Source organism: Schistocerca cancellata, chromosome 7, assembly GCF_023864275.1.
Source record: "Schistocerca cancellata isolate TAMUIC-IGC-003103 chromosome 7, iqSchCanc2.1, whole genome shotgun sequence".
Taxonomy (NCBI): Eukaryota; Metazoa; Arthropoda; class Insecta; order Orthoptera; family Acrididae; genus Schistocerca; species Schistocerca cancellata.
The window spans coordinates 224,729,798-224,744,759 of record NC_064632.1 but is presented as its reverse complement, the minus strand read 5'-3'; positions in this window follow the sequence as shown (position 1 = coordinate 224,744,759).

Below are 14,962 nucleotides of genomic sequence, written 5' to 3'. Positions count from 1 at the left end.
TATCTGTGATTCTAAATTTCTTCTGCTGTCTTTTCCTACGATTTCGCCTTCAATTTGTTTGACTTGCTTTCGTAACGCCTCAAATCGCCTCAAATTCCTTTTTAACGCGTTCGTTAAATTTTCCCTGATTTTCAACATGTTTATTTATGTTCTGGTACTCTTCTGTTTCTGCAAATGGCAATGGAGCTGTATCATCTGAATCTCTGTCCCCATTTAAACTAAGACTTGACTCTTTCCGATAAGTCACCTATTGTTTCTTTCTGTTTATTTACGTCTTCCGTAAGTGTCGCGACTCGGGATTCAGTATTGACAAATTTAGAAGTTGACTGTTCATACTGTTGGGTTAGGTTATATATTCTGTCATTTGGTACGGATTCCTCGATTCTTTCAAATATTTCTTCCTTATCGTGTGCACGTTGTAAATTTAACTCTGAAAATTTTTGTACTATCACGCGATCTCTTTCTTCCTGTTCTCTATCCTGTTCCTTTTGTCTAATTTCTATTGAAATTAATCTATTATTGTGAGCATTCAAAATCGGTTGTACTTCTTCTCTAATTTCTTTCTTTAATTCATCTTTCATCTTTTTGAAACATGTCCCTATTCGTGAGTCTAGCCGTGTTTCCATTGTTCCCATATCAGTTTCTAAACGTGTTGCCAAAGTTCCCATCTCTGTTTTCAATTCAGATCGTAACTGTGATCCCAGTGAGTCTAACCGTGTTTCCATTGTTCCTCTTTGTGATCCCAAATTTAATATTGCAATCATCAACTGCTCCATAATAACTGGTTCCAAACTCTTTTCACCCCTAACATTTCCCGCAAAATCAACTTCTTTCGTCATAGCTGTAAAGCTATCTTTGTTCGATACTATTCCAGAATCTTCTGTCGTTAATCTCGTATTCTGAAAATTTTTTGATAGTGAAAAATTTTGAATTGGTTCCGGCCTATTTTCCCGACTTATTAAATTGTTTTCAACTTCATTATTAATCATACTGTTCTCCTGTGTTGGCGAGTTCGCCATGTCAACAATTTCGTCATTCTGACTATCCATCATTTTTGCCTTTTTCATCGATCGCGTAATAATTTACAAAACATACAAAACTCGTCACTATACGAAAATTACACACAATATAACACTTTATCACCAACAATACCATTCACACGAAATGTTTCCCGACAAACACGTCTAACGAACAATTAAAACCTTCATAATTTCACAAAATTGTCAGACCTGTATACAAGACATCAAAAATTAAATTCTGCCAAAATACCATTAAAAGAATGACAAGACAACTACAAATGTTCAGTTACCAAATCTACACATGAAATATAGACTACAATTACTAAACTACAAATTACTTCAACAATACTACTGTCTGCTATTTTTACAATCAAAAGAATTCCAAGGGACGATCCGAAGCAGCGGTCGCCACGTGCATTGGGGCTTAATTAAATATAATGCAAATAATTTTAATTTTAGTAGCTGTCTGTCCGGTTACGCAGTCTCGTAACCGGTTGGCCCTGACTAGTATTACTCCGCAATCTGACTGCATAGAATAACAACAAAGAATGAAAGAAAATTTCCATTAACACAATTAATTAATTAAGTCCCCAGCAACTATAAAAGCTACGAAACAACAAAGCATAAGTGTAACTGTTCTATGTGTGGAAGTGTGATTCAACGTACACATCTGGCACGGTTCTTCCTCAATACGACAATATACTTTAAACGCCATTTACAATGAAGTAATTAAAAAAAACAGAAATTCTATAATTGCACATAGAAACCAGAATTACACTCTAATACATGAACACAAGCCAGATGCTTTGTTGACTGAACCTGTGACCAAGAGACATTGTTAGTTAGGAAATTTGAAATAAAAAAATTTTCTTTACCTTCATATATATTGACGAAACATACACTCTGATCATTACAACATCCACAATCGAACAGCATCGGCTGTCTAGCCCATCAGAACAACTGCACACGACATGCTCACAGCTAGTCGCGGCAACTTCAGAACTATTACTGCCCACGGCAACTTCTCAACAAGCACTGCCAGTGGAGGCGGCTGAATAATACTCTTTGACGCAATCTCTGGCGCTGTGACTCAGTGTAGCCACCTTTCACGCTATCTATCTGTAAATAAACTATATCCCTCCCCACATAAAAATAATATATACTTACGTCAGTCCTGTTGGGTAGCCGAGCATGTTTTCCCTCCAATTTTCAGACGAGTGAGGGGAGTGGGGGAGGGTCAACAGCACCCTTTGGTGGTGGTGTTGTGAACAAGAACAGATGATTTCTGAACCTCAAGATGAACACACAAAATTTGAGATGCCCACCAATAAATTTGAATTTCCCGCCATTTTTGTCCTGGGCTGTCATCTTGGGTTACATCACAGCAGGAGAAGGGAGGAGGCTGGGAATGCCTCAGTGGGGACCCCGCACTGGCTGTGGGAAACCCCTGACGTCGTTGGGGGCTGGGAGTAATTACGTGATCAATTAAATAATTTGGATAATAATGTGATATGAATTCGATATCAAATGTTGGCTTAGAGCTCCATTATCCCACTAGTATGCGTGCCTAAAACTTTCAAGTTCGATTTTCTCGAAAGCGGTTGAGAGCTGTGCTTCCCTCTTTACGTAAGATGAAGACCTAGCGATGCACTGCACACTCATCAACATGAATTAAATCGACGAGGGCAACTATATATGGCCCCTTTGTAAGTTTAAAATGACCTAAAGACCACAATGGGAAATCAAAACTCTGGAGATGCATATTTGCCCTACTTGTGGAAGATTTGTGCTGTAATTCAGAATCTGAAAGCAAGTATAATCTGTTGTTGTTGTGGTCTTCAGTCCTGAGACTGGTTTGATGCAGCTCTCCATGCTACTCTATCCTGTGCAAGCTTCTTCATCTCCCAGTATCTACTGCAACCTACATCCTCCTGAATCTGCTTAGTGTATTCATCTCTTGGTCTCCCTCTACGATTTTTACCCTCCACGCTGCCCTCCAATGCTAAATTTGTGATCCCTCCATGCCTCAGAACATGTCCTACCAACCGATCCCTTCTTCTAGTCAAGTTGTGCCACAAACTTCTCTTCTCCCCAATCCTATTCAATACCTCCTCATTAGTTACGTGATCTACCCACCTTATCTTCAGCATTCTTCTGTAGCACCACATTTCGAAAGCTTTATTCCCTTCTTGTCCAAACTAGTTATCGTCCATGTTTCACTTCCATACATGGCTACACTCCATACAAATACTTTCAGAAACGACTTCCTGACACTTAAATCTATACTCGATGTTAACAAATTCCTCTTCTTGAGAAACGCTTTCCTTGCCATTGCCAGTCTACATTTTATATCCTCTCTACTTCGACCATCATCGGTTATTTTACTCCCTAAATAGCAAAACTCCTTTACTACTTTAAGTGTCTCATTTCCTAATCTAATTCCCTCAGCATCACCCGACTTAATTTGACTACATTCCATTATCCTCGTTTTGCTTTTGTTGATGTTCATCTTATATCCTCCTTTCAAGACACTGTCCATTCCGTTCAACTGCTCTTCCAAGTCCTTTGCTGTCTCTGACAGAATTACAATGTCATCGGCGAACCTCAAAGTTTTTACTTCTTCTCCATGAATTTTAATACCTACTCCGAATTTTTCTTTTGTTTCCTTTACTGCTTGCTCAATATACAGATTCAATAACATCGGGGAGAGGCTACAACCCTGTCTTACTCCTTTCCCAACCACTGCTTCCCTTTCATGCCCCTCGACTCTTATAATTGCCATCTGGTTTCTGTACAAACTGTAAATAGCCTTTCGCTCCCTGTATTTTACCCCTGCCACCTTCAGAATTTGAAAGAGAGTATTCCAGTCAACATTGTCAAAAGCTTTCTCTGAGTCTACAAATGCTAGAAACGTAGGTTTGCCTTTTCTTAATCTTTCTTCTAAGATAAGTCGTAAGGTCAGTATTGCCTCACGTGTTCCAACATTTCTACGGAATCCAAACTGATCTTCCCCGAGGTCGGCTTCTACCAGTTTTTCCATTCGTCTGTAAAGAATTCGCGTTAGTATTTTGCAGCTGTGACTTATTAAACTGATAGTTCGGTAATTTTCACATCTGTCAACACCTGCTTTCTTTGGGATTGGAATTATTATATTCATCTTGAAGTCTGAGGGTATTTCGCCTGTCTCATACATCGTGCTTTACCAGATGGTAGAGTTTTGTCATGACTGGCTCTCCCGAGGCCATCAGTAGTTCAAATGGAATGTTGTCTACTCCCGGGGCCTTGTTTCGACTCAGGTCTTTCAGTGCTCTGTCAAACTCTTCACGCAGTATCTTATCTCCCATTTCGTCTTCATCTACATCCTCTCCCATTTCCATAATATTGTCCTCAAGTACATCGCCCTTGTATAAACCCTCTATATACTCCTTCCCCCTTTCTGCCTTCCCTTCTTTGCTTAGAACTGGGTTGCCATCTGAGCTCTTGATATTCATACAAGTGGTTCACTTCTCTCCAAAGGTCTCTTTAATTTTCCTGTAGGCAGTATCTATCTTACCCCTAGTGAGATAAGCCTCTACATCCTTACATTTGTCCTATAGCCATCCCTGCTTAGCCATTTTGCACTTCCTGTCGACATCATTTTTGAGATGTTTGTTTTCCTTTTTGCCTGCTTCATTTACTGCATTTTTATATTTTCTCCTTTCATCAATTAAATTCAATATTTCTTCTGTTACCCAAGGATTTCTATTAGCCCTCGTCTTTTTACCTACTTGATCCTCTGCTGACTTCACTACTTCATCCCTCAGAGCTACCCATTCTTCTTCTACTGTATTTCTTTCCCCCATTCCTGTCAATTGTTCCCTTATGCTCTCCCTGAAACTCTCTACAACCTCTGGTTCTTTCAGTTTATCCAGGTCCCATCTCCTTAAATTCCCACCTTTTTGCAGTTTCTTCAGTTTCAATCTGCAGTTCATAACCAATAGATTGTGGTCAGAATCCACATCTGCCCCAGGAAATGTCTTACAATTTAAAACCTGGTTCCTAAATCTCTGTCTTACCATTATATAATCTATCTGATACCTTTTAGTATCTCCAGGATTCTTCCAGGTATACAACCTTCTTTTATGATTCTTGAACCAAGTGTTGGCTATGATTAAGTTATGCTCTGTGCAAAATTCTACAAGGCGGCTTCCTCTTTCATTCCTTCCCCCCAATCCATATTCACCTACTATGTTTCCTTCTCTCCCTTTTCCTACACTCGAATTCCAGTCACCCATGACTATTAAATTTTCGTCTCCCTTCACTACCTGAATAATTTCTTTTATCTCGTCATACATTTCATCTATTTCTTCATCATCTGCAGAGGTAGTTGGCATATAAACTCTTACTAATGTAGTAGGCATGGGCTTTGTGTCTATCTTGGCCACAATAATGCGTTCACTATGCTGTTTGTAGTAGCTAACCCGCACTCTTATTTTTTTATTCATTATTAAACCTACTCCTGCATTACCCCTATTTGATTTTGTATTTATAACCCTGTAATCACCTGACCAGAAGTCTTGTTCCTCCTGCCACCGAACTTCACTAATTCCCACTATATCTAACATTAACCTATCCATTTCCCTTTTTAAATTTTCTAACCTACCTGCCCGATTAAGGGATCTGACATTCCACGCTCCGATCCGTAGAACGCCAGTTTTCTTTCTCCTGATAACGACATCCTCCTGAGTAGCCCCCGCCTGGAGATCCGAATGGGGGACTATTTTACCTCCGGAATATTTTACCCAAGAGGACGCCATCATCATTTAATCGTACAGTAGAGCTGCAAGTCCTCGGGAAAAATTACGGCTGTAGTTTCCCCTTGCTTTCAGCCGTTCGCAGTACCAGCACAGCAAGGCCGTTTTGGTTAATGTTACAAGGCCAGATCAGTCAATCATCCAGACTTTTGCCCCTGCAACTACTGAAAAGGCTGCTGCCCCTCTTCAGGAACCACATGTTTGTCTGGCCTCTCAACAGATACCCCTCCGTTGTGGTTGCACCTACGGTACGGCCATCTGTATCGCTGAGGCACGCAAGCCTCCCCACCAACGGCAAGGTCCATGGTTCATGGGGGGTATAATCTATGTCTATAAAATTCACCACGAAAAATTGATATATTGTTTAGGCAGCAGCTTGTCAGGAAAGAGTCCTACTGATATATCCAAATATGTGAGGATTATATCCACCAGAGACGTATCACGCGCACTGAGAACGAAACACATGCATACAAAGTGAAAAGTCGATACGTCATCATCAAGATAGTTCATACCGAGATGTCTGAAAGAAGGATAAATTTACAACTTAATGGCATGAGACATTTCTGTCTGAAAAATATCTGCTGTCTAGCGACTGGATGCTGAACAAAGTGATCCAGAATACTACAATAGCACCCGCACATAAATGTAAACATATCCCTCAGCTTGTCACTGGACCTGCTTCAGGGAGACTGACGGCCACCACCGGCCACTGCCGCTCATGCTGAGAAGAGCCCCTTGCCCCACCTTGCTGTACGCTGCGTTCCCCTGGCTGACATCTGACTTCATGATCAGTGGTACCCTCTGCCTTAGAACGCAACTTACAAATGCAGGGCTAGCAGCGGCATGTAACATCCCAAAACAGTCCTATGTTGCTGATCTTTGAGAGGTTTTTGCTTGTAATCAACTGATATGGAGTGGTTCTTCCATTCGCTCGCAGTGTAGTTCATAGTCGCAATATAGTGCTCACATACAACAAATCACTTATTTTTACTCAATTTTGCACTGAAGTCAATGAATATTGTACCTAAATCAATGAATTTTGCGTCACACCTGCTCCTCTCCATTACTCTCTCACTGGAACGCCCACCACGTCCTTTCCCATTCTTTATATATATTTTTGCTTTTAGTGATTCAGTATGCTAATATATCATAATTTACATGTTGTCATTTTATTTTATTTCTGTTAGGGAATGTGAGGCACGAATCAATGATTGAACTCACAGTGCCTGCATGTCTGGGAAATTTCGATTGGTGAGGGGATGGATTTTTTTTCTTAATACTACATTTTGCCTGCTGTAAGTGACATCTGTATTCGGTCAAGGCAGGGTGGTAAGGAGTCACACGAATGTGGCGAGTCTGGGACTTTCCCACACGAAAGCGAGAACAATATGTGAAAGCAGCGAAGAGCCTCCAGTCACAGCCTACCTTCTAAGCTGTTGCCAAGTTGCCCAGCTTGTCCCCAGCCAAACCGCTTTACAGTTCACTCTCTGTGTTGCCATGAGGCAGAGTGCTGGGCTGCAGTGTTCACACTGCTTGGTGTGTTAGAATTAGCAGAAATTGCCCTCTGGCTCTGAGGGACGCCCCCGGTGGGGTACCGCACATAGACCAGTAAATTTACACGTCCAGCCATTGCAGCCTGTGCTTAAGTAGTCCCACGCAGGTACTTGGCGGGGCCCGCAATTGGTAGCCAGACTGCGACGTTTGCCCACGTTCAGAGTCGCCTTTTGGTTTTGGCAGGACGATTTGCGATTGGCGCAGGACGTCTTACCATTTTTATAGTGGGAGCAGAGAGCCTTTTTTTTCTGGGTCATGACTGGTGCCAGTTTTGTAGCAATCATGATTGTCAATTTTTTAGAACAATGACATGTGTGTCTGTGTTGTAGCGCGAAAGTTAGAAAATCGGACATTTACTTCTGCATGGTAATAGAGTAGAGCCATTTTATCTCTTCCACATCCACGGAGAGATACGCGCAGATTTGAGCTCGTCTGGTCACCAGTGGAAAATTAACTTTTCACGTGGCTGTGAATTACTCATGCTCTCTCTGGAGTAGAACAGCCGGCCGCGGTGGTCTAGCGGTTCTAGGCGCCCAGTCCGGAACCGCGCGACTGCTACGGTCGCAGGTTCGAATCCTGCCTCGGGCATTGATGTGTGTGATGTCCTTAGGTTAGTTAGGGTTAAGTAGTTCTAAGTTCTAGGGGACTGATGACCACAGATGTGAAGTCCCATAGTGCTCAGAGCCATTTGGAGTACAACAAATAGCACGCTGGGCAGATGACAACTCTCGAAGCTTCGATATCATCACCATACACCCGTCAACTTCAGGTCATACATCTACAGTGTTGGTAAAATGTCACAGCACCGACAGATAGTGAATTCCGAGCTACACTACCAGCACTTGCTACCTTACTGCCATCAATAGCCACAGTCAGTACCTCACTGTCTGCATGCAAAGCCGTGTCTTTTCTGTGTGTACTCAATAATCATTTTGAGTTAGGAAAATTCTACATTAGTATTAACGACCCTCCACTCACAGTATAGTCAACAGCACGTTTGCTGTAGTCAAACTAGGAATACACGTGCGTATTGTTAGCAAACCAGCAGGAATTCTTGCTCATGTTCGTGTTTTTTGTACAGTCTGTCTCTCTAATATTCTGTATCAAGATAAAAGTTCTAATTTTCTGCTTACACAAATAAACTTATTTGTTATAGCTTGGGACCATGTCTTCCTGATTAGTGATCATAACTTCCTTTCCCAGCTGATTATATTTTGGAGGGGTTATCACAATTTCTGTAACAACTTTTTTTATGAGAAATTATCACCTCATTAGTATATGTATGAGGGCGAAAGTAAATTAGTGTTCGGTAACCCTTGTGCCACAGTATCAGCATGCATCCTCTTGGAGGGTGGTGGATATCAAAACTCTTTACTTTTTGCTAATGACGAACATAAAACAGTTAGCCCTAAATATGGTCCACCACAGGCTGACTTCCAGAATTGGAGACGCTTGCCCTAGAATGGAACTCCCCTTGGTATCTTCTGATGGCTGTTAGATTTACCACACATACGAGTTTTGTCTTTTCTTTTAGTTTTGCGTTAGTGTTATAGAGCTGGCGCATTTTTTTAAAAATTGTTTCTCTATCTTTTTTGGACAACATGGTTTTGGGGAGAAGTAGCGATTAGTATGATTAATCAAAAGTTCAAGAACAGTCTTAATCGCATTTATTATTGTTATAATACCGACAACCGGTTTCAACCTGATGCAGGGGTCTCCTTCTGGGCGTTTACACCATTGGTTGACTGCTGGTAGTGTCACTCCTGTCTACATAACGGCAGGAAACTATAAATGCGATTAAGACTGTTCTTGAATTATTGTTTCTCTATCTAATCTGTGTACCTTCATCTCATTCTAGCATATTGTTTATTTGTGTTTATGTCTTAGCTTTGTGGGTACTGAACAACATCCATGAATTTGCACATTAGCATTGTTACTGGCATTGCTGATATTTGTTTATGGATGGGTGTAATTGAGTGTTAATGCCTACTACATGTTGTCAGGAAGCCGTGTAGGTGAATTTTCTTACGGAATTGTTCTATGGTATTTTTTGTTTGTTGGCTTGTGGTGAAATGTCATTAATGCATGAAAGCTAAGAAGAACTAGAGCGAGCATAATCTTGCAGCAATATGGAGCACGTGAGTGACTTACAGAAGGACATTCCAGTGGACGAATTGGCAAGCTTCCCCTCGGGGCAGTCCAAAACGTGTTATAACCATAGCCTTCCAGTACCAACAGATGATGACGACGGGGTGGGGGTGGGGGGGGGGGGGGGAACCGACACGCAACAGTAGAGAGGAGAGAGACTATGGTGACTATCGGAGGCATGGTGAAGTCATTGATACAATGAGTAATCCTATGGAAAAAGTAATAGACACGCCAATGATGCAACGAGAGCACAGTTGCACTCCTGCCTTAAGGTTGGCATCACCCACTGCTGGGGGTCACACGAGCAACAGCCCAAACCTGTTGGGAGACGTTATAGTTAAAGAACGAATTTAAAAAAATTGGGAAGGCAGTTGAACAATCATAAGGGAAGGTAATCAGACGCCTATCCATGACTGAGAACTGCATTACCAAACTAGGCAAAACAAAGATGCACCCTTGGCACATATGGAGGTTGCAGAAGCGAAGAAAGCTACTCTTGTGGCAGATGGTCACACAATGCTGGCCAGAACCATGACAAAAAAATGTCTCGAAGCGTTTCCACGTGGAAAGTGTGTTGCCAAGTGTAATGAAAACATCTCCAAAATGGACAATCGTTTAGCTCATGTTGAGCAAACTGGCGACATTAACGTCCAGAAAAGACATTCCTTCTCAAATATGCAGATGTGAAACCACCATGCCACAGACACAGTCATCAGGCTCTACACATGGAAGCTGCACACAGGCCATGTGTCAGGGCACGCCAATTACGCACTTGGGCGATAACCCTACAGCAAAATGGGAAACCACACCTAATACATTCCGCAATGACCTGGATGGATTCGACAGCCACAGGAAGCACGAGATGTCGTGTCATGTGGAACAAATACAAATTGCGAATTTAGGAAGAAGTACAAGAGAAGGTACAAAACCACATTCAATCAAAAACATTTTCTCTCTCTTCTTAAATTTCCAAACTTTAAAGAGAATAGTATCATACTCCATCCTAAAATTTAGACAGGGCAGTTCAGTCAGTCGTTACCTTCTTCATGGCCTATCAGTGCACAGCTTGAATCTATGTGTGGGCACGTAGAAGAGTCAGCATGAGGGTCATTGCAGAACTTTCGAAGAATTTACAGAAGCATCTCTTGGTACCTATTGGTCATGAGAAATGCAACATCACATTACATAAGAGATTTTGATGTAGCCAGCCCTTGAATTATCAGGTTATCAGGACCAGTTAAGATGTCTGAGGTCCTCATCAAAAAGAATCGGTACCCAGACACATCACATAGCACGTCCGAGATAATCCATCTCTGTTTTTCTAAGCTCCCACTGATGTACCAGCAGGTGCTCGTGGGAAGCTGTGGAGACACTATGGAGTTCTCTAAGTTTGCTCTGTGAGTTAGAATTGATATATGAGAAACAAGGAATGAAGGATAAGAAAAGAAACAACTAGGGCAACAATCAGCAAACCCGTAAGAATAATGGTAGACATAATGACTGAAATGAACAACATGGAAGGAATGAGGAGAGAGAACATCAGCCCCACTGCACAAATTCCAGTAACCAGGGATATGGAAGAGACAGTGCGCAGTGATATGACCACAACTGGCGTGAGACAGGACACAACCAGCAAACAACTGGCAGTTGGTACGGGACAACAGAAATCGACAGGGTGGCGAAGCGATTGGACTCCATCCACCGAATCCGTGTCACAGCCAATGTAATCACAATACTGCCAGGCAACAATGGGAGAGATTCGAATCGCTCCCATTAAGAATTTCGGAAAGAGCTGCATACACTTCATTGGACACGAGGACATAAATGACATTTTAATTGAAGGGGGAAAAAATGAGACTACAAGGGAGATCTTGCACCCAGTCACAGGAGACGCAACACTTAAAGGTGGTAATGGAATAATTTTTTCCTGCAGCCATGCCAGGTTTTTAAGATTAGAACTTTATTTTTGTGTTTCTCATATGTCTTTATTTTGATATGTCATAGTAGTTAGGGTATTTGTTTTCCTGTGTTACACTGCACTCCTAGTAACCATTTTTTCCTTGTTTCACGCATATTTATTCTGTGAGGTGACGATTAGTATGGTGTACGCCATCTTGGATTACGATATCATACAAGTGGCAGCTTAGATACTGACATCATACGGATTGTCCTTGGATTTCACACCGATGGAATAATGAATCATATCGTGTTTTTTAATATCCTGCCCATTATATCTGGGAGAACAATCCTACTTCCACAGTGACATTATAAGAGTGGGGAGAAATCTCGCGATTTTATACATTGGGCAACTGGTCTATGTCAGAGGGGAGGTGGAAATATGGCAACAATGCATGACATCATCGATGATGTCATTGGGGGAAATGGGAGGGGGATGGTGGTGCCGTTTATCCAAGAACCAGCGTAGCAATCCTATGATGGGATTATAAGTCATCAAATTTTTACTTTCTCCCTCGTCACTATTGTGGCACTGTTATAAGCAGTGCAGCAGTATATAAGGAATGAAGGGATTGCAAGGAGTTTAGCAATCCTGGAATGTGATCCATCACTTCCTTTCAAGTCCACAGATTAACAATGAGTGAGATGGATCACTTTTATTCTTTAGGGTCCACAGTGCAAAATATGTATTCTAACGGCATCATTATTACGAATATCAGCCAGCTACACTGCTCTTTGAATGGTTTTTATTTTATAAATCATTCACGATTATCCCATGTCGGCATATTGCCAGCATCAGGGTTTCACATACAACAAGAAATATACAATAAACAATTCTAGAACGTTAGCTAAAAATAGCAAAGACTTAAAAATACCCCCAAATGCAAGATTTGTATCTTCTGACATTACTAACCTATATACGAACATCCCAAACCATGAAACAATATATATTATAGAATAAAACCTACTCAAATACAGAAAAACCTCTATACAAAGAACTACAGAAATTTTACACCTAATAAAACTTGCCTTAAACCAAAATTACTTCACTTTTGATAATAAAACATATACACACAAAAATGGAGTCATGATGCGATGTAGCATTGCTGAAACTATGGCTGACATATTCCTTAACAGGTTGGAAACAAAATTCCTTGAAACAAAAAACGCAATTAATCAAACAGTCACATACTACTACAGATACGTAGATGACACCTATTGCTCATAGGAGGTAACATTACTGACACTATTAAGAACACTAACAACAAACACTGCTTCGAAATTTACAAAAAGCCTACCACAACAGACTTTAATCAACTCATGTCATCCAAAAGGCCACAAACTCGCATTCTTCCTCACAATGTTTAAGAGATTAATAAGTTTGCCTCTAGAAGATGAACCAGTTCAGAAGGAAATAAAAATCTTATGTACGTTGTCAGGATCTGGGCACTTACACGTTAGTTTATCAACATTAGTATTAATAATAAAGGGACTGGCAAGGGCATCAGGTCACAACTTCATTGACTTATGACGAATATGAGGCAGTCTCGAGCAGTATTCCCTGCATGTCTGCATGATTAAGTTGATGCGGGGCAATACTTTGGGGGTAGCCCGGCCTCCGGAGCCACCTGTGCTGGATAGTAGGTGGTGAAGGCGGGAATTTCAAAAATGGCGTTGCAGGGATTTCGGCGATCTTAGAGCGTTCGACATTGACCAAACTGAGTATTCTTCCACCGCGTTTTCGTACTCGTGGAAAACGGGAGTATTGTGGAGAAAGTGGACTTCGCCTTCAGCCATCGAGCGGTATGGACTTGGGGAAGGCGTCTTGGCCATCGTCTTCGAAGGGAGTGGACTTCGACTTGGATGTCGGCAAGTCAGGACGCATCCTGCGAGAACTAAGACACGAATTGTTCCTCTGTGCAGAATAGTGCAGAGAGGGATTTTTCTCATATTCGAGTTACGGGTTTTGTGAAAAGAAAGTTGGATTTGATTTCTAACTTGCAGAATTTATGCTGTCCTGCAGGGTGGAAGTTTGAGAAGCAACTTTCCATTCAGATTACCTCAGACTGGGAGTGCTGAGGTTCAGAGACGGCAGAATCATCCGAATTATCGGTATCTTCACCATAGGGCCAGTTTGAGTGATTACCTTCACTGTAGGTGTAGGATTGCGCTTTTTTTTTTGTCTACACGATGAGGATCAGTGCAGGAGATAAACGGTCTGTATTGCAGCATTGCATCAATGCGCGTTCCATGCAGAGTTCTGCACCAATGCTTAACCACTTCCAACAACTTATCTTGTATTCTTGATCTCGTAGTTATCCTTGCAAGGTGCCGTGTATCCATCAACATAGCTGCCAGTAATTGGGGTGCATAATTGCAAATTAGTTAATGTGCCATTCTCAGGAGTGTGTGGGTGGTCAAAAAATTCACATTTTTGTAATTTTTGTCAATTATGGGAAATATCAAAATTCAATGCCAGTATTACAATCGAATTATCGACTTCATTGTAGCTAGCAGTTAACCGGTCCCGGTAAGCTTTACATGTACACTAGTCACTGCACAGCTTGCCCAGATGGGAAGGAAAGGAGGTTGGTGATCTTCTATGTCAGCGACGAACAAATAAGTTTACACGTGGTGTCCCTGCCAGGATTGTTCATACATAGGCTTTTTTTGTGATATAGTCGGTTTTTCTAAATTTTTGTTAAAGGCTACCATAATTTCAGCTATTGGTTGTGGGGTTGGAAACTCTCGCTACTGAATAAGGCAGAAGGTTTGATTCAGCAATTGTGCGATGTAAGATAAATAATTTCTTGTGTTGTTGCTAAATCATTGTGACTTTTTAATTCTTTTTTATGTTTTTCAGGATATTTGATATATTATGTGGTTTGTATGTTCTTGTATATGTGTTGACACGAGAGAGTACCCTACGACTATGCTGAAATATTGGTGGGATAGTGACAGAGATATTGCACATGTCATGGGCTTCCTACACCGTGCATAAGTGTAGTTTTCGCGAAATAGTCGAAATTTTTTTCTCTCTTCTTCTTATCTTTTGCTGGAAGTTTATTAGAATTATTTTTGTGATTTGATTTGTGTTTTATGTGCTGCATTTTTGTGTAGTTAATTGTTATTTTGGGGGTAATAATCGTTAGTACATGAGGATGTATAGGCAAGCCAAGGCAGAAGAGTGAACGCAGCCTAGTGAGAGAAATATGGAAGGCCAGAGTGAGGAAAATCCGCAGAAGTTCATGAGGTTCCATTTGAGTGTGAGCAAATGCAGGCAGAACGGTCCAACATGGATAACTTGAGTAGCAGAGGTTATGGTTATACTAGTGGTGGAGGAGACAACTCCGAATCTGAAGTTGAACTCGAGTACCATGGTAGCAAAATTAATTTGAATCAGCAGGAGAATTATAGTCCGATGCCAACCAGACGTTGATACAGTGGGCCTCCGGCGTTTGGGGCAAGTCAGGGTAGCACTGTAAGAAGTCC